This window comes from Stomoxys calcitrans, chromosome 1, assembly GCF_963082655.1.
Source record: "Stomoxys calcitrans chromosome 1, idStoCalc2.1, whole genome shotgun sequence".
Taxonomy (NCBI): Eukaryota; Metazoa; Arthropoda; class Insecta; order Diptera; family Muscidae; genus Stomoxys; species Stomoxys calcitrans.
The window spans coordinates 15525012-15547594 of NC_081552.1; the positions used below are offsets into that span (position 1 = coordinate 15525012).

General features: G+C 38.3%; 1 protein-coding gene across 1 annotated transcript in view; it reads right to left on the reverse strand.

The window, feature by feature from the left end:
* LOC106093005 (reversion-inducing cysteine-rich protein with Kazal motifs) overlaps positions 1-21490 on the reverse strand; it is a 235544-nt gene extending 214054 nt beyond the window's left edge. The window contains exon 1 of the mRNA XM_059370770.1: positions 21184-21490. The gene's annotated coding sequence lies outside the window, so the exon portion shown is untranslated. The remainder of the gene's footprint in view (positions 1-21183) is intronic.
* Positions 21491-22583: the final 1093 nt, after the last annotated feature.

A 22583-nucleotide genomic window follows, 5' to 3' on the forward strand; every position in this document is an offset into this window, starting at 1 on the left:
CACTATGACACAGAGAAATACAACATGGCAAAAACAAATCAGAAAAAATTGAAGAAACCCCTTAATACGGTGAAGCAAAAGCTTGTGATGATGTTTATAAATACGATTACTATGATGATGATGACGCTCTTGTTTCTTTTTAAAAAGTGTGGGTTGAACAAGGTGTGTGTGAGAGTGAGTAGACCTTGTGTGATAAAAGATGAAAGCATGAGAACTGTATTGGTGATTATGAAGATGGAGATGACGATGATGATGATGAAGCTGCTGTGATGTTCTGTGTTAAAACTGTTCTGATGTTGTGAAGAGGGCGCTCTCATCGCCATGCAATCACTGCAGCGCGGTTGCTACTCTGTGTGTGAGTGTTTAATGTTAGCATTATAATGCTATAGCAACTGCGACAACGACAGCAATTTCAAAGCACACATCAAAGAGAATTCATAAGCTTACAAAAATATGTTCGAATAAATGCAATCATATAGAATATATCCGGCGGCGGAATTTCTAAGGCCTTTTTTCTACAACAATAACACCAAATGAGTTCCTTACTCGCACTCACTCCTTGCTGCTGGAAAAAAGTCTGAGTGGCCTTTTTTCCATTGTTGTGTTTTGAAATCTCGATTGAGTGGCTGTTGGGGATGTGTGTTGGAAGTTGTCTTGTAATATTTTGTGACCCGAAAAAAGGGGCCTTGGTAAAAATATATATTTTTGCATGCGAATGGAGAACGGAATATATGTAAGTAGTATTTTTTAACCCATAAACTCCCAAGCAAAAAATTTTTTTATGATTTTTTTAGTGAAACTTTTTTCATTAGGTTAGTTATGGCCAAAAATTCCTATTTCAGATTTTTTTTAAAAAATTGGTTTAGGAGATAAATGGTGTTCGATTTATCGAAAACTGCGCAATATTTGACATAATTTTTACCTAATATTGAATTTAAAAGACATAAGACATAATAAGACAATATAGGTTATCAACTTCGTTTTCTAATCTCAAATACCTAATACATTTGAGCCACATATTGGCATGGTCGAAAAATTTTTATTCTTTGGGGGGTGTTTTGGGGAATGGTTGATGCCCTAAATACATGGTCAAATTCGTATTCTACTCCCAAATACCTTTATTTGAGCCCCATATTGTGATGGTCAGTAAACAAATTGCTGTTTGTGGGGTATTTTGGGAAAGGGGTAGACCCCCAGAAAATTGGTCCCGAAAGTGGGTACCAATACTTTTCAGTTACGCTCTATGTGGGTGGTGTTGTGGGGGTGGGGTGGCCCCATAGACACTTTTCCCGAATATTGGAATCAGATTCGTGCTTTACTCCCAAAGACCTTTCATTTGAGCCCCATATTGTCCCCTTGGGGAATGGTTTTGAGGAGAAACGGCCCCCAAACACTTGATCGCATATTTCGATATCAGATTCGAATTCTACACACAAATACCTTTTATTTAAGCCCCATATTCCCATGGTCAGTAAATAAGTCCTGTTTTGGGGGTGTTTTGGGGATGGGTGGACCTCCAGAAACGTGGACCCACATTTAGATACTAGATTCGTATTCTACTCGTAAATACCTTTCATTTGAGCCCCGTATTGCCATGGTCGGTAAATATGTCCGATTAAGGGGTGTTTTGGGGTTTGGGGTGGTCCCCCTAACACTTGGTCCAAAAATTGGATATCAGAGGTTTTAGAATTGGGCGGCCCCCTAGGTACCCCATCCGGAAATTGGTTACCAAATTTTTATTTTTAGGGTACAATATGAGAGCACACAAAATATCCATATATACTTTGTTGGATCTCAGATGAATATTTCCATGCTTTACAAACGGAATGACGATATTAGTTTAAAATGGAGGGTATAAAAAAAAACAAATTTAGTGGATTAGGCCGTAAGTTTTATACTGAAGTCTTAAATGGATAATGATTATTGTGGCAACTATTATTGAAGGAATATCCAGTGCTCAACATTTTTATACCCTCCACCATAAGATGGGGGGTATACTAATTTCGTCATTCTGTTTGTAACTACTCGAAATATTCGTCTGAGACCCCATAAAGTATATATATTCTTGATCGTCGTGAAATTTTATGTCGATCTAGCCATGTCCGTCCGTCTGTCCGTCCGTCCGTCTGTCTGTCGAAAGCACGCTAACTTCCGAATGAGTAAAGCTAGCCGCTTGAAATTTTGCACAAATACTTCTTATAAGTGTAGGTCGGTTGGTATTGTAAATGGGCCATATCGGTCCATGTTTTGATATAGCTGCCATATAAACCGATCTTGGGTCTTGACTTCTTGAGCCTCTAGAGTGCGCAATTCTTATCCGATTGGGATGAAATTTTGCACGACGTGTTTTGTTATGATATCCAACAACTGTGCCAAGTATGGTTCAAATCGGTTTATAACCTTATATAGCTGCCATATAAACCGATCTTGGGTCTTGACTTCTTGAGCCTCTAGAGTGCGCAATTCTTATCCGATTCGAATGAAATTTTGCACGACGTGTTTCATTATGATATCCAACAACTGTGCCAGGTATGGTTCAAATCGGTCCATAACCTTATATAGCTGTCATATAACTCGATCTTGGGTCTTGATTTCTTGAGCCTCTAGAGTGCGTAATTGTTATCCGATTGGAATGAAATTTTGCACGACGTGTTTTGTTATGATATCCAACAACTGTGTCAAGTATGATTCAAATCGGTCTATAACCTTATATAGCTGCCATATAAACCGATCTGGGGTCTTGACTTCTTGAGCCTCTAGAGTGCGCAATTCTTTTCCGATTGGAATGAAATTTTGCACGAAGTATTTTGTTATGATATCCAACAACTGTGCCAGGTATGGTTCAAATCGGTTCATAACCTTATATAGCTGTCATATAAACCGATCTTGGGTCTTGACTTCTTGAGCCTCTAGAGTGCGCAATTCTTATCCGATTGGAATGAAATTTTGCACGACGTTTTTTGTTACGATATCCAACAACTGTGCCAAATATGGTTCAAATCGGTTCATAACCTGATATAAACAGATCTGGGGACTTGACTTCTTGAGCTTTTAGATGGCGCAATTCCTATCCGATTCGGCTGAAATTTCGCAAGACGTTTTTAATTGTTACTTTCAACAACTATGTCAAATAAAGTACAAGTCGGTTCACAACCTGATTTAGCTGCCATATAAACCGATCTGGGATCTTGACTTCTTTACCCTCTAGAGGTCGCAATTATTATCCGATTTGCCTGAAATTTTGTACGACGGATTCTCTCATGACCATTAACATACGTGTTTATTATGGTCTGAATCGGTCTATAGTCCGATACAGCTCCCATATAAATCGATCTCTCTATTTTACTTCTTGAGCCCACAAAGAGCGCAATTCTTATTCGAATTGGCTGACATTTTACACAGGTCTCCAACATAAATATAAATTAATTGTGGTCCAAACCGGACCATATCTTAATATCGCTCTAATAGCAGAGCACATCTTTTCTTATATCCTTTTTTTTGCCTAAGAAGAGATGCCGGGAAAAGAACTCGACAAATGCGATCCATGGTGGAGGGTATATAAGATTCGGCCCGGCCGAACTTAGCACGCTTTTACTTGTTTTATTTTATTATCTTTACTAAAAGGCCTTAGTTTTCTCCTAACCTGAACCTCTAGCATCTACTACAAACGCTCACACACAAATAGGGCAATACAATAAGAACGACAACATCTACAACATTGTTAAGTACTAGCAAATACAACACCACAATTTACATACAACGAAAAGAATTCCTTTAGCTTTGATGTTTGTACCTTAAATTGCTGTTTTTAAAAGCATATTTCCCGCTTGCGCTATGGCAACAACTAGTTAAACACACTAAGGATCTGTGGTCAAAATCAACGCAAGAGAGTTTATGGTGTGATGTGGAGTGGTGTATGCTAGCTAGCCACTATACTAACGGGAATTATATTGGGTGGAGGAAAGATAATGCTTAGTATTATCCCATTCCCCAAGCGGGTATGTCGGGGCATCAACCATTTGCCAACATCATATAAAAGTGTTCTTTTAAGCTTGGCGAGGCTCTCCCCCTTTTTTCCATGCAGATGTAGAGCACCGAGAATGCTAGGATATCGCACACCTACATTTACCCAAAGCTCACCCATTTATAAAGGATTTAGTTGTTAACTTGGTTGTTGGCTCTGTTTTATTAGCTTTGTTTGCTTTCTGTGGCTTTAACATTGGGTTGCAGGTCGGTCGGGCATTCGTTCGGAGGCGGCATCCATAAAAGATTGTTTTGTAGCATTCCCAGAGAATGGGGTAAAAGTGTATTTGGTGGTGCTGCTGCTATTGTCGGTGTTGCTTTTTGTTATCGTTGCCTTTGTGATTGCCTCAAAAGGTTCTCAGGCTGTGTTCTGGTACTCGTTGTTGCCATACGAGTATAACCATCGTAATCTCCACAGCCTCCCACATACCCGAGCCTTCAGTAGTTTTAGTGATTTTCCTGCTGCCATGTTTTAACATTACAAAGAGAATTTACACACACACACACACACACATATCCATACAAACAGCTATAACAAACACAAAGAGCGTTGATATTGTTAAATGTTCATGTAAACACAAGTTTGTGTTAAACAGACACAGGCCTTTGTTGAAAATGGCCAAAGGATTTGGCAGTAGGACGAAAGTGGGCCATAAATATCTTCGAGTACTGCTATTCGAAACCTATTTAGGGAAAATGGAGTAGTCGTACGCTGCCGTTGTCATCATCATCATCAACATCATGGAAGTCAAAGCAGCTGTTGTCATTGTGTTACTGGCGTTATTTTATTATTCACACACACACACAAAGGTTACAGACAAGCAGCAAAAGAGAGCAAGAGGATGAGAGGAAGAGAATGAGAGAATACTGCCAGCAGAGTAAAAAGGAATATAAGAACAAACAACATCAAAAGCCGGGCACATGCCGGCTTCTTTGTGGGCACAAACTGACACACCCACTTATAAACTCAAAGACACTCCACCACACACACACACACACACACACACAAACATACACACATAGAGATAGCTTTTAAAGAATAATGTGCTTACAACAGCATCATGAAGCTTACACTCACTTAAAGACACTCTTCTTCTTGTTCTTACGCTCAACACTCCAAAACAAACCCCAAACACCCTACAGCATAAATACGTACAAACCAACGCACACAATCAGCTTTCTGTTGCGAGGGGATGTTAACAAAAGCTTTGTGTCTAGCCACTCTCAGACAGACTGGCATAGACTAAAACAAGAATGCTGTGGTACATTGCATGTCCATTCATACGTACCCCCAAAAAAGGGGTCACTGTTGTATACCAAATTGAAATGAATTAAAAAACCCGTAGGGATTCGTTTTTTATGTGAAAAGTTTTTTTTTTTGTATTGAAAGTTTGGATAAGTTTGAATTTGTCTATCCTAAAAGGTGATATAAATAAATGAAAATGCAAACCAGGCGGTGAATTTAGATAAAAATTTGTTGTGACAAATCGGAAAAATTTTAAATTATGTTTAGAAAACTGAGACTTAAGGTCTATGATCACTTTTTAGAGAGCTTAAAGCCTGTACAATTAGGAAAAATTATAGGTTTAGCAAAGTAGGACAAATGTCCATGAATAAATAGAAAAGTTTCCAAATTTTTCCCAAAGGCCTGCAACCATTTTTTTTAATGTGTCTAGAAACAGGAGAAATCATAGGGTTAGCCAAGTTGGACTAACCCTATGATTGGGGTTGGACTAGCGTAGAGCTAGCCGCTTGAAATGTTTCACAGATACTTTATATTGATGTCGGTAGTTGGGGATTGCAAATGGGCCATATCGGTTCAGATTTGGACATAGCTCCCATATAAACCGATCTCCCGATTTGACTTCTTGAGCCCATGAAAGCCTCAATTTTTGTCCGATTTGGCTAAAATTTTTAACATAGTGTTCTGTTATGACTTTTAACTACTGTGCTAGGTATGGTCATCGGCCAAGAACCTGATATAGCTCCCATATAAACCAATCTCTCGATTTGACTTCGTGAGCCCCTAGAAGCCTTAATATTCATCCGATTTAGCAGAAATTTTGCACATAGTATTCTGTTATGAATCTTAACAACGGAGCCAAGCACGGTTCAAATCGGTCTATAACCTAATATAGCTCCCATATAAACCGGCCTCCAGATTTGACTTCCTGAGCCCCTGGAAGCTGCAATTTTTGTCCGATTTGGCTGAAATTTTGCACATAGTGTTCTATTTTGACTTTCAACAACTACGCCAAGTACGATTTAAATCGCCCTATAACCTGATGTAGATCCCACATAAACCAATCTCCCGATTTGACTTCTTGAGCCCCTGGAAGCCGCAATTGGCATCCGATTTGACTCGCAACAACTGTGCCAAGTACGGTTTAAATCGGTCAAGAACATGATATAGCTCCCATATATTTTCGCTATACGGATCGATCGTACATTTGGATGAATGACACTGACGCTGGATGAATGGTAGAACACAACGTGATCAATTTGGTTTATCGTGTTTGGATCGGATGACAGCCATGTGGCTTTGTGATTATTTTTATGTTGAAATCTGGTGGTACTAACTACCATGTTTTTTACCGCGGCGAAATCTATCAGCCTTAATCCATTATTGGACATCATCTCGTGGAGGCTAAACTTTCTGACTGTTGGACCAAAAATGTCTTCCTTCCTTATCTACACATAAAAATCTCCCAGAACGATTTTAATATAATGGGCGGGACAGCGGTCATATTCTTTCTCTAGGCACTCTTATAAAATTTCCTTGGTCTGCTCGTCCTTGTCTTCCATTGGGGCATGGGCACGAATAAGGCTGATGTTGAAGAATTTGGCTTTTATGCGGATTGTGGCTAGCCTCTCATCAGGCGGAGCAAAGCTGGAGACAAGGTGTTTCAGTCTCCGACTAACCACAAATCCACAGCCAAATTCATGCCTCGTGGTATGACAGCTATAGTATAGTTCGTCACCGTTTGGTGTTGTAGTGACGCCATTCCCAGTCCACCGCACTTCTTGTAAGGCGGTAATACCTGCCTTGTGTTTCTTTAATACATCCGCCAGAGCATATACTGCACCTTCTCTATAAAGAGTGCGGGCATTCCAGGTGCAGATCCGCAAATCATGGTCCATTTTTAATTTGCGTGGGTCGTCAACGTTGGGGGGGTCCGTCTTTACTATTCCTCTGTTTCTCATAGTAATTCTCAGTTTTCCGGAGCGGGTTTCTGGCCCAGCGCCCCAACCGCATGGGATTTGTGGGGTTGTATTCCTCGTTGTGGCGAGCCGCATGCTCCAAAACCCAACGCTCGCCTCCCCTAACCTGGGAACAGACGCTGATCTTGGCCATTGGTTATTTGAAGGCGCCAATAACTCGCCTTGTCATCTCGAGGTATTGGCGCCATCATTGGCACTCAGTATTTGATTAAGAGCCAGTGCCATCTGACTCCTCATAGTGACTCTCCTCTCGAAAATAATTTGATATAGCTCCTATTCCGAACTGACTTCTTGAGTCGTTACAAGCCGCAATTTTTGTCCGATTTGGCTGAAATTTTGCATGTGGTGTTCTTTACGACTTCCAACAACTGTGCCAAATACGTTCCAAATCAGTCTATAACCTGATATAGCTCTCATGTAAACCAGTCTTTCCATCATCCTTGTTCGGTTCCTAGAAACTGTAATTTTCGATGGTTTGACAGAATTATGGTATGCAGAATAAAAGTATGCCCCTCAATTAAATTTAGTTCGTATAAATTTCTAGCAGAATCTATGGTGGTGGGTTCCCAAGATTCTGGTCGGCCGAACTTAGCACGCTTTTACTTGTTTTAATAAATGTTTTTATATCCGCCACCATAGGAAGGGGGTATATTAATTTAGTCATTCCGTTCGCAGCACATCGAAATATCCATTTCCGATCCTATTAAGTATATATAATTCGGATCTTCGTAGAATTCTAAGACGAATTAACGATGTCCGTGTGTCTGTCCGTCCGTCTGTTGCAATCATTCTACAGCCTTCAAAAATTGAGGTATTGAGCTGAAATTTGGGAAAAATACGAGTTTTTGCTGCATGCAGGTTAAGTTATTGAATGGGCCAAATCAGAACATATTACTGTATAGCTATATAGACCGATCAGCCGATATGGGTCTGAAGCCCAAAAAAAGCTTTATTTATAACCCGATTTAGCTAAATTTGAAACAGTGAGTTTTTTTAACCTCTCGACATCCACACAAATATGGTTCACATCGGACTATATTTAAATATAGCTGCGATATAGACCGATCTGCCGATGAAGCCCATAAAAGCTTTATTTACTACCCAACTTCGTTGAAATTTGAAACAGTGAGTTGTTTCAAGACTCCAAATATCCGACTTTAATATGGTTTAGATCGGGCTATATTTACATTTATCTGCCATTTAAACCGATCTGCCGATAAAGGGTCTGAAGACCATAAAATCTTTATTTATTATCCGATTTCGTTGTTTTGAGCCTCCCAACATACGACTTAAATATGGTTTAGATCAGACTATATTTATTGGGTTGCCCAAAAAGTAATTGCGGATTTTTCATATAGTCGGCGTTGACAAATTTTTTCAACGGCTTGTGACTCTGTAATTGCATTCTTTCTTCTGTCAGTTATCAGGTGTTACTTTTAGCTTGCTTTAGAAAAAAAGTGTAAAAAAAGTATATTTGATTAAAATTCATTCAAGTTTTATTAAAAATGCATTTACTTTCTTTTAAAAAATCCGCAATTACTTTTTGGGCAACCCAATAGATATAGCTGCAATATAGACCGAACTGCCGATAATGGGTCTGAAGCACATAAAAGCTTTATTTATTATCCGATTTTGCAAAAATTTGAAACAGTTAGTAGTTTTAAGTCTCCCGACATCTAGTCTTAATATGGTTCAGATCGGACTATATTTAGATATAGCTGCCTATTAAAGGCATGGAACCCATAAAAGCTGCATTTGTTTCCCGATTTCGCTGAAATTTGAAACAGTGAATTGTTTTAAGCCTCCTGACATCCGACACAAATATGGTTTAGATCGGACTATATTTAGATATAACTGCTATATAAACCGATTTGCCGGTTAAAGGTCTGAGCTCATAAAAGCTGCTTTTATCACATGATTTTGGCTGAAATTCGAAACAGTAAGTTGTTTTAAGCCTCCCGACATCCGACCCAAATATGGTTCAGATCGGACTCTATTTAGATATAGCTGTCATATATACCATATATACCATATGAAGGCCATAATAGCTTTAGTTATTAGCCGATTTCGCTGAAATGTGTATCAGTGAGTTGGTTCAAGCCTCCCGCTATCTGACTCAAAGATCGAACGATATTTAGTAAAGATCGTACGATATTAAAATATTAAAATATAGACCGATATTCCGGTTTTTGATTTTTATTTTGAAATCCTTATGCAGCCATGCAAATAATTTGTCATTAAATTGGTTACACATTACATGGCTCTTAAACTTTGGCCTAATTTTGTTTTGCATTGAAAGTTTTTATAGACTACCCCTCGTTGAACAGCAAGCAACCCCAACCCCCTGTGGCATGCATAACAACATCATCAGCATCAAAATCCAAAGTCGCCTTTATGTTCAAAGCAACCAATCGTCATTATCACCATTCCCATCATCATCAGCATCACTTGCATCCATTAAAGGGGCATTCTTATGCAGAATGGCACATAGTCATGCTTACTAGCACACTATGTGCATCCCCACAGACTCATGCTCTCACTAGCACTATTCTTCGCTGCTTCTCTCTCTCTCACTCTCTCTTACTCGCCATGTTTTGCCTCTCCAATACATTGTACATTTACACATGTACAATGACTTCACATACACCGCGTTAATAAATAGAATCCTTTTTTTCCTCTTTGTGTTGGGTGTTTAACACTACCGACTACATGAGCATTTAACAAGCGTGCTGCAGCTCCTGCTGCCTCCCCTCCTAACTAAATTTTCTTTTAAAGCCTTTAGCGATAGAATGGATGGTATTTTAAATTTATTAAAAGATTTGTAAGACACAAAAATATTTCTATGAAACAGATCTTTCCGCAATTTTTTTTAAATTTTACTAATCGTACACAATCATGTCAACATTTTCTTTATTTTGAGTATCATGTTCCGTTTGTTTCATTTTCGATACTCCGATTTCGAGCAACCTTCTCAGATATTGTGGGAGTCGTTAAGGAAAGCTTTGTGCAAAATTTTGGCAAGATTGGTCAATAAATGCGCTTGCAGTGGCTCTTGGAGTGAAAATCGGGTGATATACATTTATGACAGCTATATCTGAATCTGAACCGATTTCTATGAAATTCATCAGTAATATCGAGAGTCATAAGAAAATCCTTCTTGCCAAATTTCTAGACAATCGGTTTACAAATGAGCACTTTATAGCAATATTTCCGAAAATCGGACGAACATATATATGGGAGCTATATCTAAATCTAAACCGATTTGGAGCAAACTTCTCTGATATTGTGGTAGTTGATGAGAAAAGTGTTGTACACAGTTTAGGCAAGATTGGTCAATAAATGCGCTTGCAGTAGCTCCAGATGTAAACATTGGGCGATATACATATATATCAGCTATATCTAAATCAAAAGGCCCCCCTTTCGATATCAAAAAATTAAGTACCCTATTTCCACCACGGGATCATTATGTACCATCTGTGAAAATTTGAAGAAAATTGGTTCAGCCGTTTGGTCTATAACGAACACACGAACAGACCGAGAAACAAACACAAATTGATTTTTAAACCCACCACCATTGGATGGGGGTGTATACTAATCTAGTCATTCCTTTTGTAACACCTCAAAATTTTGATGAAGGACCCCATTAAGTAAATATATTCATGATCGTCTCGACATTCTGAGCCAAACTAGCCATGTCCGCCCGTCCGTCTGTCGAAATCACGAACGCATAAAGCTAGCCGCTTTAACTTTTGCACAGATACTTAGTATTGATGTATGTTGTTGGGGATTGCAAATGGGGAATATAGCTCCCGTAAAAACGGATTTTCCGATTTGATTTGTGAGCCTCTGGAAGCCGCAATTTTTGTCCGATTTGGCTGAAGTGTTCCGGTATGACTTCTAACAACTGTGCCAAGTACGATCCCAATCGGTCTATAACCTGATATAGCACCCATATAAATCGATCGCCCGATTTGACTTCTTGAGCCCTGGAAGCCTCAATTTTCATCTGATTTGGCTGAAATGTTGCACATTGTCTTCTGCTATGACTTCTAACAACTGTGCCAAGTACGGTCCAAACCGGTCTTTAACCTGATATAGCACCCATATAAATCGATCGGCCGATTTGACTTCTTGAGCCCTACAAGCCGCAATGTTTAGGCTAGCCTTCATTTACACTAGGACTAGAATAAATTTTGTGATTTTCATCCCCACACTATTGGTGGCGACACTTCTTGGTAACTGCGCTTATAATACTTTTGAACAAAAAAGCGTTGCCCAGCGTCACGTCGTTTGCCTAGGAAAGAAAGATACCTTGTCGATGAGCTAAAATTTTAATCGGAAAAAACTGATTTATATGTGAGTTATATCCCTGCTGTGGTCACCGCAGTGCAGAGGTTCCCATGTCCGCCTTTGATGCTGAACGCCTGGGTTCGAATGCTGTCGAGACCATCAAAAAAAATTTTCAGCGGTGGTTTTCCCCTCCTAATGCTGCCAACTTTTGTGAGGTACTATGCCATGTAAAACTTCCCTCCAAAAGGAGGCTATAAAAAGGAGGCCCCTTATCATTTAGCTTAAAAAACATGAATCGGGCTGCACTCACTGATATGTGTGAAGTTTTAATTTCAATTTTTATATCCCTGATGTTACTGTGGTGGCAACCGTGGCCAATGACGCCAAACAAATCGTCATAATTTTTGGATCAAGGCGGCCGACATTGCCTATTGTACCAAAATAAATTAAATCACACACTATCCTGTTGGGTCATTATGATTGATCGACTGTTTTGGGGTGAGGTGGTCCTCTAGATATATATCACAATAAAGTTATCAGATTCGTAAGCCACAGCCTGATATACAGCCATTTGGTGGGGCCATCCATAGGAAGGTTGTGCGCTACAACTCTTCTGCCACTACAGCACAAATTATAATATCGCAATCCACTTAAGGATATCTACTAATTGGTCCCCCATTGTGTTAAATGACCTATTACCTATTTGAAGCGCTTTTAGAAGATAAAGCTCTTCCTGGATATTTGGACACAAATTTGTATATCATACTCATAATCTACTCCGAATTACCTTGCATTTGAATCTCACATAGCCATGATAAGCTAATATGAACAATTGGGGGTGGGACGACCCCCAAATTACTTGGACCTAATTTTGTATGTCATATTCGTAATCTACACCCCAATATCCAATATGTCTGTTTGGGGAACTTTTGGGGTTGGAGTGCCCCTGGGTTCTTTGCACCCACTTTTTACTACCATATTCGAATTATATACTCCAATACCATTCATTTGACACCCATATTGTCCCGATCCGTTAACCTTGATTTTGGGTTGTGTTTTTGAGGTAACGGCCCCTTCCAGTATCAACTAATTGTATAGACTATTCCTCCTTCCTGACCATATTCGTAATCTACTCCCGAATACCTTTCATTCGAGACTCATATTGTCATTATCCCAATATGCCTATTTGAAGGGGTTTTGCGGTCGGGGCAGTCCCCTAGGTACTTGGACCCATATTTTGATATCAAATTTGTATTCTACTCCTAAATACATTTCATTTGAGTCCCATATTGCCCCGATCGGCCCACTCTTATTTTTGGGTGGAACTTTAGGGTAGGGAGAGGGTCCGCCTTCCTTGAGATATGAAAAAATTATGACACCTATTGCTCCTTCCGGACCACTCCCCAAAATCTGTGTAATTTTGAAAGAAATAGGTTCAGCCGTTTTTGAGTCCATACGAAACAAACAAATTAGCAAACCCACAAACAAACAAATATACAAACATATAAACATACATACAAACAAACACAAATTTTTTCATATATATATTGTATATAAATTTCAAACTTTTTGTAAATTTTGTTATAATTTTGATGCCATTGAGATTTTTGTAAATTTTTTGTTTCCATACATTTTTTTTTAAATTTTTCAAAAAGATCTTCTATCTAGGCTGCTAATTATTCGACCCCACCAACCCTAGTGAGGGCTTTTAAATTTCTTTCGTGTTTTTTTTTGCTGGAGTATTTCAACCAGCTTTCTTTCTTTCCTTTTCATTTCTGTTTGTTTTTGATGGTTTCCCAGACCATCCCCCCTCTTAGGTTTCCATAAAGCCCTGATGCACATGCACAAGTAGTTGTTAGCCATCGACCGCGTGTTTGTTGGTTGAGGAGCAAAAAGCACATGGTAGTATGTATGTGTATAAGTCTGTGTTGTGTTTGTGTATAGTCAACGTGGAAAGGGTCTTTGTAATATTAGTAGTGTAAAAGTAGTAGTTCTGTTGCTGTTGTTTTAATTTTAAACTTGCCTTCATGTACAATAATACCGTTAGGATGCCATTTCCGGCGTGTAAATAATAAACGAACTCATACATGCCCAAGTGCTTTCACTGCATGTTGGCCATAAACAGAGAGAGAGAGAGAGAGAGTGCACGCATGTATTTGTGTGGTATAGTGTGTTTGTTCTTTTTTTGAACGGTTTTTGTGTTAAACGTAAAAATAGAGCGTATTAATTATGAATGTAAATGACATGAATGTGAGTGAGGCAGTGTAAGGGAATCAAATGAAAGCACATGTATTCATTTATGTATGTATACGTCTCTGTGTGTATGCGCTTGTTTGCATAACTTTGTGCTGGCAGTTTTCCTTTCATCTCTAAATGTGATCGCATCAAAGAAGAACGCTCAATCGCTAAATCAAATAAAAAATATATATTTAAATATTTCCAAAGGAGGGTAAAGAGAGAAGGGCCCTGCATTTAAAGGGCTGTGGGTGTCCTTTTATTATATATTACTTCAATATGCCATTAAATTAAAGCAAAACTTTTAAAGACAAAGATTGGTCGATTTTTTTGCCACGCTTTCTCAACAGAATGATTTCGATTTTCGACAAAATCAAAACCATGTGAACTTGGATAGGAAATATAACTGGAAATGTCACATCAAGGTGCGTACAGAAAAGGCACACAGATGTTGGGCACTTTGTATGCGGGATGTTGGGTGAAAAAGGGCTTAATTTCTGGCTCTACAGGAACGTAATTAATCCAATACTAACTTCCCCGTGGGACATAAGTAAGCCTGCTTAAATCAGTCCTGATAATAGCGCTGCAAGGATTTCTATTAGAGGGACCGCATGCCTTCTGAAATGAAGCTTCCAAGAGGACTACCTTGCAACATCTAAAAGTTTGACAAGGGATGCCTCTAACTTTTTTATGTATTCCTGCCGAAGTATCCTATACATTTTTGAAGCACATGTGAGTGACGCTATCTATTTACCGTGAATGGCTAGTATTAACCAAAGAGCGTAAGATAATACAAGAGAGGGTTTCTGCTTTGTCTTCCCCGTACCGTAAAATAACTCGCGTTAAGACAAAACATTTTTAGTGTATTCCAATTGGATTTACATTGAGGGCTGCAACATTTTCGGGTTATTCTGTTTTGATTCGAGCATTCGTTCGAACATTTTTTCGTATTTTGCTTTGTTTCTTTGCAACCGAAAGTTGCAATAAAGGAAAAACGAAATATCGTAAGCAATTCAAATATGTTGTGTCTTTAAATTTTGTCACTCGTCATCACGTATTGCCCTCTAACGCCAGCTCTTATCTTTCTTACGCTCTTTGGTATTAACCTGGGAATGTCACCCAATGTTAAAAACATATAAACATGGAATTTGAAGACAGGCCTCACGGATGCAAGGCATGCAATGATATCAAGCCTCGAAGTCGCCGCCTTTTCTCGCTGGGTTACGCTTCGCTAATGTGGTGGACTGTGATGAAGTGTTAGTGCAACATGGGACAATGTTGTTTTGCCAACTAGGGTTTTTGAGGTCCGATCCATGGATATAGAGATTAACTATAAGGCAGCCACTATGGTTACTAAGCTACATGTGATAAGAGAGTAGATAGAGGACAGAAGCAGGTCATACCCAGCGTCACCGTTGGAAAATCTCAAAAAGTAGAATTCCTGGCAAAAAAGCTGCACTCCCTATATATGCGTAAAGTTCGGTGAAGCCCCATCGTATAAGGTTCCACTATGTCCAAGCAAAAACTTGGTAAGTACACGTCATTATATTTGGCATGCAAAATAATTGATAACTCATTATCCGTAGATTTACTAGCTGCTAAAATATAACGAGTTATCAACTGGAATACCATCTGTGTTATCGGTAGTACAAATTTCATTACATACTACATTCACTGAAGCTCAAGAATAAGCACTTAATTGTAATAATAGAAAAAAAATCATTATTATAACCTTTATATTAGTAACAAGTAAAAGCGTGCTAAGTTCGGCCGGGCCGAATCTTATATACCCTCCACCATGGATCGCATTTGTCGAGTTCTTTTCCCGGCATCTCTTCTTAGGCAAAAAAAAGGATAAAAGAAAAGATTTGCTTTGCTATTAGAGCGATATCAAGATATGGTCCGGTTTGGACCACAATAAAATTATATTTATGTTGGAGACCTGTGTAAAATGTCAGCCAATTCGAATAAGAATTGCGCCCTTTGTGGGTTCAAGAAGTAAAATAGAGAGATCGATTTATATGGGAGCTGTATCGGCCTATAGACCCATTCAGACCATAATAAACACGTATGTTAATGGTCATGAGAGAATCCGTCGTACAAAATTTCAGGCAAATCAGATAATAATTGCGACCTCTAGGGGTCAAGAAGTCAAGATCCCAGATCGGTTTATATGGCAGCTATATCAGGTTATGAACCGTCATGCAAAATTTCAGCCAAATCGGATAGGAATTGCGCCCTCTAGAAGCTCAAGAAGTCAAGTCCCCAGATCTGTTTATATGACAGCTATATCAGGTTATGAACCGATTTTGTTGAGTTGTTGGATATCATGACAAAATACTACGTGCCAAAATTCATTCAAATTGGATAAGAATTGCGCCCTATAGAGGCTCAAGAAGTCAAGACCCAAGATCGGTTTGTATGACAGCTATATAAGGTTATGGACCGATTTGAACCATACTTGGCACAGTTGTTGGATATCATAACAAAACACGTCGTGCAAAATTTCATTCCAATCGGATAGGAATTGCGCACTCTAGAGGCTCAAGAAATCAAGACCCCAGATCGGTTTATATGGCAGCTATATCAGGTTATGGACCGATTTGAACCATACTTGGCACAGTTGTTGGATATCATAACAAAACACGTCGTGCAAAATTTCATTTCAATCGGATAAGAATTGCGCACTCTATAGGCTCAAGAAGTCAAGACCCAAAATCGGTTTATATGGCAGCTTTATCAAAACATGGACTGATATGGCCCATTTACAATACCAACCGACCTACACTAATAAGAAGTATTTGTGCAAAATTTTAAGCGGCTAGCTTTACTCCTTCGGAAGTTAGCGTGCTTTCGACAGACAGACGGACGGACAGACGGACGGACATGGCTAGATCGACATAAAATGTCACGACGAACAAGAATATATATACTTTATGGGGTCTCCGACGAATATTTCGAGTAGTTACAATCAGAATGACGAAATCAGTATACCCCCCATCTTATGGTGGAGGGTATAAAAATGTCATTAAGAAACTGCGGGCAAAATTATCTCATACCCACGAGTGCTGTTCTTTACAAGATTAAGCTCAATGATAAGGGACCTCCATTTTATTGGCGAGTCCGAATGGCTTGGCGCAAAGCCACACCACTTAGTAGCACTAGGAGGTACATACTGTGTCGTTAATACAATAATATAAAATATATGTTCTACCTCCCCACAAATCCGTTGATTGTTCGGCATGCTGTGGGTGTAATTTTAAAGAAATAAAAAATTAAAAAAAATATCACTACCATATGTTAAAACATTGTGTCTATAAATAGAATATGTCTAAAAAACACAAAAGTATGGCCATCTTTGATGAAATAGAATTAAAGTTAGCTTTTGTGTTAGCAAATATTGAAAGGATGAATGCGTAAAGCGTCTGGTTCAACTCTCGGACGCAATAAAGGTAAAGTTTGAAAACATGGTGGTGTGGAAAGGCGCGAACATGTTCGAGTCTAAGTAGTAAACATTCAACTAAGATAATATGTCATTATTTATTGACAACTTGTATGCTTAGGCAAAAATGCTTATTTGTGAACCATTGGTATGCTTGTGGGGTAGGACTTTCCTCCTAGGACATCGCCATGTAAAAGTAATTAGAAATGATGCCTAAAAATAAGTAGTTATTAGTTTTTGAATGAACTTACCTTTCTGGTTATTTGGTAATGAGAGTTTTGCTGTCTCTCCATGACAGAAATATTGAAAGACATAACTCTAAATCATGGGTGCCACCGCGGTGCACAGAATAGTTTGTCCGCCTATCGCACCCGAAAGCCCGGACACAAATCTCGCCGCCGAGAACACAGGAAAACATTTTTCAGCGGCTGTGGCAATACTCATATACCGTTATGAATATACTAAACATTTAAGCATGTTTTTAGTAGAGTCGTACGCTCTATGGTAAAAAAAACAAGGCGACCGGTTCATAAGTGACCGTTTTACATACTCGAGGTGACCATATTTCAAGCCCCATGGACCTCAACATTGACTATATAAAGTTTGGTGAGTGGAAGGTGATGGCATGTAGTGAAGGGTATGTGGGGAAGAGGATGAGACGTTGGAGCATTTTTTATGTCATTCCTGGCTTTCGCGGCTCATAGACAACGGTATTTAGGTATAATACCAGACATGAACCTACTTAGGGTCGTGGTATAGAAAGAATGCATGGATTTTTTTAGCAGCACAGAATTCCGCACTTAGAGTTTCTTTTCGAGTTTGGTTTTAGTATTTAGATCTCACAACAAGCCGATTACTGGCTTAGGTTAATGTCTATAGTGGAATTAGGTGGATTGATATACGCATCGTCTTTTTAACCTAACCTAACCAAACCTATGGACTGTTAGAAGGTATAAGGTTGTTGGAAGTCATAACAAAACACTTTGTGCAAAATTTTATCTAATTCGGACAAAAGCTGCTGCTTCCAGGGGCTCATGAAGTCAAATCGGGAGATCGTTTTCTATGGGAGCTATATCAGGTTATAGACCGATTTGGACTTTATTTGGTACAGTACTTGAAAGTTATAACAACACACTTCATGCAAAATTTCAGCCAAATCGGACAAAAATTGAGGCTTGTGAGGACTAAAGAATTCAAATCGGCAGATCGGTTTATATGGGAGCTATAACAGGTTATAGACAGATTTGGGAGATCGGTTAATATGGGAACTATATCAGGTTATAGACCGATTTCGAACGGAATCGGCGCAGTTGTTGGAAGTCATAACAGAACAATATCTTCTAAATTTCATCCAAATCGGACAAAAATTGCAGCTTCCAGGGGCTCAAAAATTCAAGTTGGGAGATCGATGTATATGGGAGCTATATCAGGTTATAGACCAATTTGAACTTATATGGCAGCTATATCGAAAGCTGCTAACTTTCGAGGGAATAAAGCTGAATACTTCATATTAGTGTAAGTAACATCGGTCCATGTTTAGGTATAGCCGCCATATACACCGATCTTGATATAGCTCCCATTGAGACTGATCTCTCGGTTATGCTTGTTGAGCCTCTCGAGGGCGCAATTCCCTTCCGATTTTGCTGAAATTTTTTGTTGCATAAGGTTTTTCGTTACGAATTCAACAACTGCGCTGAGTATGGTTTTAATCGGTTAATGGTTTGATATAGCTGTGATATAAACCGATCTTGATTCTTGACTTTTTGAGCCACTACAGAGCGCAAGTCTTATCCGATTTGGCTGAATTTTTGTATGAAGTGTTTTGTGCTGACTTTCAACAACTATGTCAAGTATAGTCCAAATCGGTTCATAACCTGATCTCTCGATTTAATTACTTGAGAAACCTGAAAGCCACAATTATTATTTGACTTTCAACAAATGTGCCAAGTATGTTCCAAATCTGTCAATAACCAGATAAAGCTCAGATTTAAAACGATTTCCCGATTAGTCTTCAACGGCCCCTTGAATCTTTAATTTGTGCCTTATTTTCAGAAATTTGTGGAATTTGTTTTGCGGAATCTATGGTGATTTGTCCCGGCAGAACTTATCACATTTTTACTACAATAGTATTATCATAGGTTTGCCTTTATGACAGGTGAATCTATCTATAATTTTTTTATACCCACCACCATAGGATGGGAGTATACTAATCTAGTCATTCCGATTGCAACACCTCGAAATATTGATCTAGGACCCCATAAAATATATATATTTTTGATCGTCTCGACATTATGAGTCGATCTAACCATGTCGGTCAGTCCGTCTGTCGAAATCACGATAGTGGTCGAACGCGTAAACCAATCCCCTTGAAATTTTTCACAGATACTTAATATTGTTGTAGGTCGTTGGGGATTGCAAATGGGTTAAGATTAAGATATAGCTCCCATATAAACCGATCTCCCGCTTTGACTTCTTAATCCCCTGGAAGCCACATATTCTGTCCGATTTGGCTAAAATTTTGCGTGCGGTGTTATGTTATGACTTCCAAAATCTAAGCCAAGTACTTCTTGAGCCCCTAGAAGCTTAAATTTTCATCCGATTTGGCTGAACTTTTGCATATAGTGTTCTGTTATGACTTCTAACTATGCCTAGTACGGTTTGAATTGGTATATAACCGGATATAGCGCCCATATAAACCGATCTCGCGAGTTTAATTCTTGAGACCCTGTAAAACTCAATTTTCATCCAATTTGGCTGATATAGCTCATGTATAAACCGATCTCCGGATTTTAATCCTTGAGCCCCTGGAAGCCTCAATTTTCATCCGACTTGGCTGAGCTTTTGCACACAGTGTTCGGTTATGACTTCTAGCAACTGCGTCATATACGGTCTAAATCGGTCAAGAACCTGTTATAGCTCCCATATAAACCGATCAACCGATGTGACTCCATGAGCCCCTGGAAGCCTCAAATTTTGCATGCGGTCCAAAACGGTAAAGAACCTGATTTAGCTCCCATATAAACCGATCTCCCGATTTGACTTCTTGAGCCCCTGGAAGCCGCAATTTTTGTCGGATTTGGCACAACTGTGCCAAGTACGGTCCAAATAGGTCTATGATCAGATATAGCTACCATATTTTAGCAGAATCCATGGTGGTGGGTTACCAATATTCGGCTCGGCCGAACTAAGCACGCTTTTTATTTAATAAAAAATTTCGACCGAATTTTAACTTTAAAGTAAATCTTGCTATAGAAAAACATTTTATCTATTTTACAATTGGCCAAATTTCATTGCTAAAAAAAATTAATTTCTGTACAAAATTTTATTTCTTTATAAATTTTGGTCAAAATTTTATTTCAATATATTTTACATTTATTTCTTTAATTTTTTTTCGTTTCTATACTGTGGAAATCTTGGTGAAAAAATTTCTTTTAAAAGAAAACGCTGTTCCAATTTTTATTTTCCACACTTTGTTGTCGCGGTATTTCTATGGGCCCTCGTAAACTGACTCTTAGAGTTCCGTTTCCGCATCTGAATATCTGTGTTGTCGATGTGTATGTCTGAGGACTTGTTTGAGTTTGGGTTTTTGTTCGTTGTTTTTTATTCATAAGCCCCATTAATAAAATCATTGAAATCTTTGGCAGACACATTGCAAACACTCACGCATACAACTTTTTGATCTTTTTTGCTCTCTATACAAAACAAGGCAAAGAAATTCGTCGAGACGCATAAAAACGTTTTATGATATTTATAAATAAAGCTTTGACATATTTTGCTTAATAAATATAAATTCAATAAATTAAATCTTAATTCTTAAAGCACTAAAAAATCAAAATGGGGAGTTTTTATAGTTATTATAAAAATTTTTGTTAGTTTTTTAAATGGAAATATTTTCAAGGCATTTAATTTTTATAGTTGTGTATGTAAAAACTAATGTTCTTATCATTTTATATAAATTATTAAGAGTTTACCTTTTATTGCATATACATACTGTTTGCATATACAATTTGCTTGTGAGAATATTCACTTAAATGATTTTTCGGTATTTTTTTTCTAATTTTTTTCAGATATTTCTTTTTACTTAATTTATTTTTTGTTTTCACTTAAATTTAATTTTTTTTTGTTTAAATATTTTTCCATTATTTTTTTTTTATTATAAATTCACATATATTTCTTTTGACGCATCACTAGCAATTTTTCATTTTGACAATACAATTTAAAAAAAAATAATTAATATTCCACACCCGCCTATTTCGCCATACACGCGTTCGCTCTTTCAGTGCAACACTAAATTCATTTTCGTTTTCTGTGTTTTCAAATAGAAAAATTTATTTTTGTTTGGTTTTTACGCGTTCTTTCCATGCTTGTCGTATCACTCCCACTCAATGGTCTCCATTGCATACACTTGTCTCTCGCTCTCGAACTCATGCGTGTGTGTTTCGTTTCTCAATTGTTTCAACTCTCACTGGCTTGTTGGGCACGAGTTGGGAATTTTGTCGGTTTTCAAGCAACAAGTGTTGTTCGATGCAACGTAAACACAACCCAAGGCAACATGTATGAGTATACGAAACAGGTTCATATGGGTTGCCATAAGACAGGAACAAGTAAAACGGAACCCACCACCTTGGATTCTGCTTAAAATGTATACAAAATAAATTTAGTTGAAAGGCATACATTTATTCTATATACCAAACTAGCAACAATTAAAGCGTCTGCAAACCGAACAAGGATAATCTAGAGACCGCTTTATATGGGAGCTATATCAGGATCTTTTCAATATGTAACAGAACATGAAATATTTAAGTAAGAGCGTGCTAAGTTCGGCCGGGCCGAATCTTATATACCCTCCACCGTGGACAGCATTTGTCGATTTCTTTGCGCGGTATCTCTTTTTAGGCAAAAAAAGAATAATGAATAAAAACTGTTATGGTATAAAAAGTTATAGTCTCATTCGGACCATAAATGAATTGAATGATGGACATTGTGCAAGTCATTGTGTAATATTTTAGTCCATTCAGATAAGAATTGCGATTTGTAGAGGCTCAAGAAGCAAAATCGGGAGATCGGTTTATATGGGAGCTGTTCCAAGCCATAGATCGATTCAGACCATATTGGACACGCATGTTGAAGGTCATGGGAGAAGTCGTTCTGCAAAGTTTCTGCCAAATCTGAAAAGAATTGCTTCCTCTAAAAGAAGTCAAGACCCATGATCGGTTTGTATGGCAGCTATATCAGGTTATGAACCGATTTGAACCATACTTAGTCAAATCAAATCGGACGGAAATTGCGCCCTCTAGAGGCTGAAGAATTTAAAAACCAAGATCGGTTTATATGGCAGCTATATCAAAACAAAGACCAATCTGGCCCATTT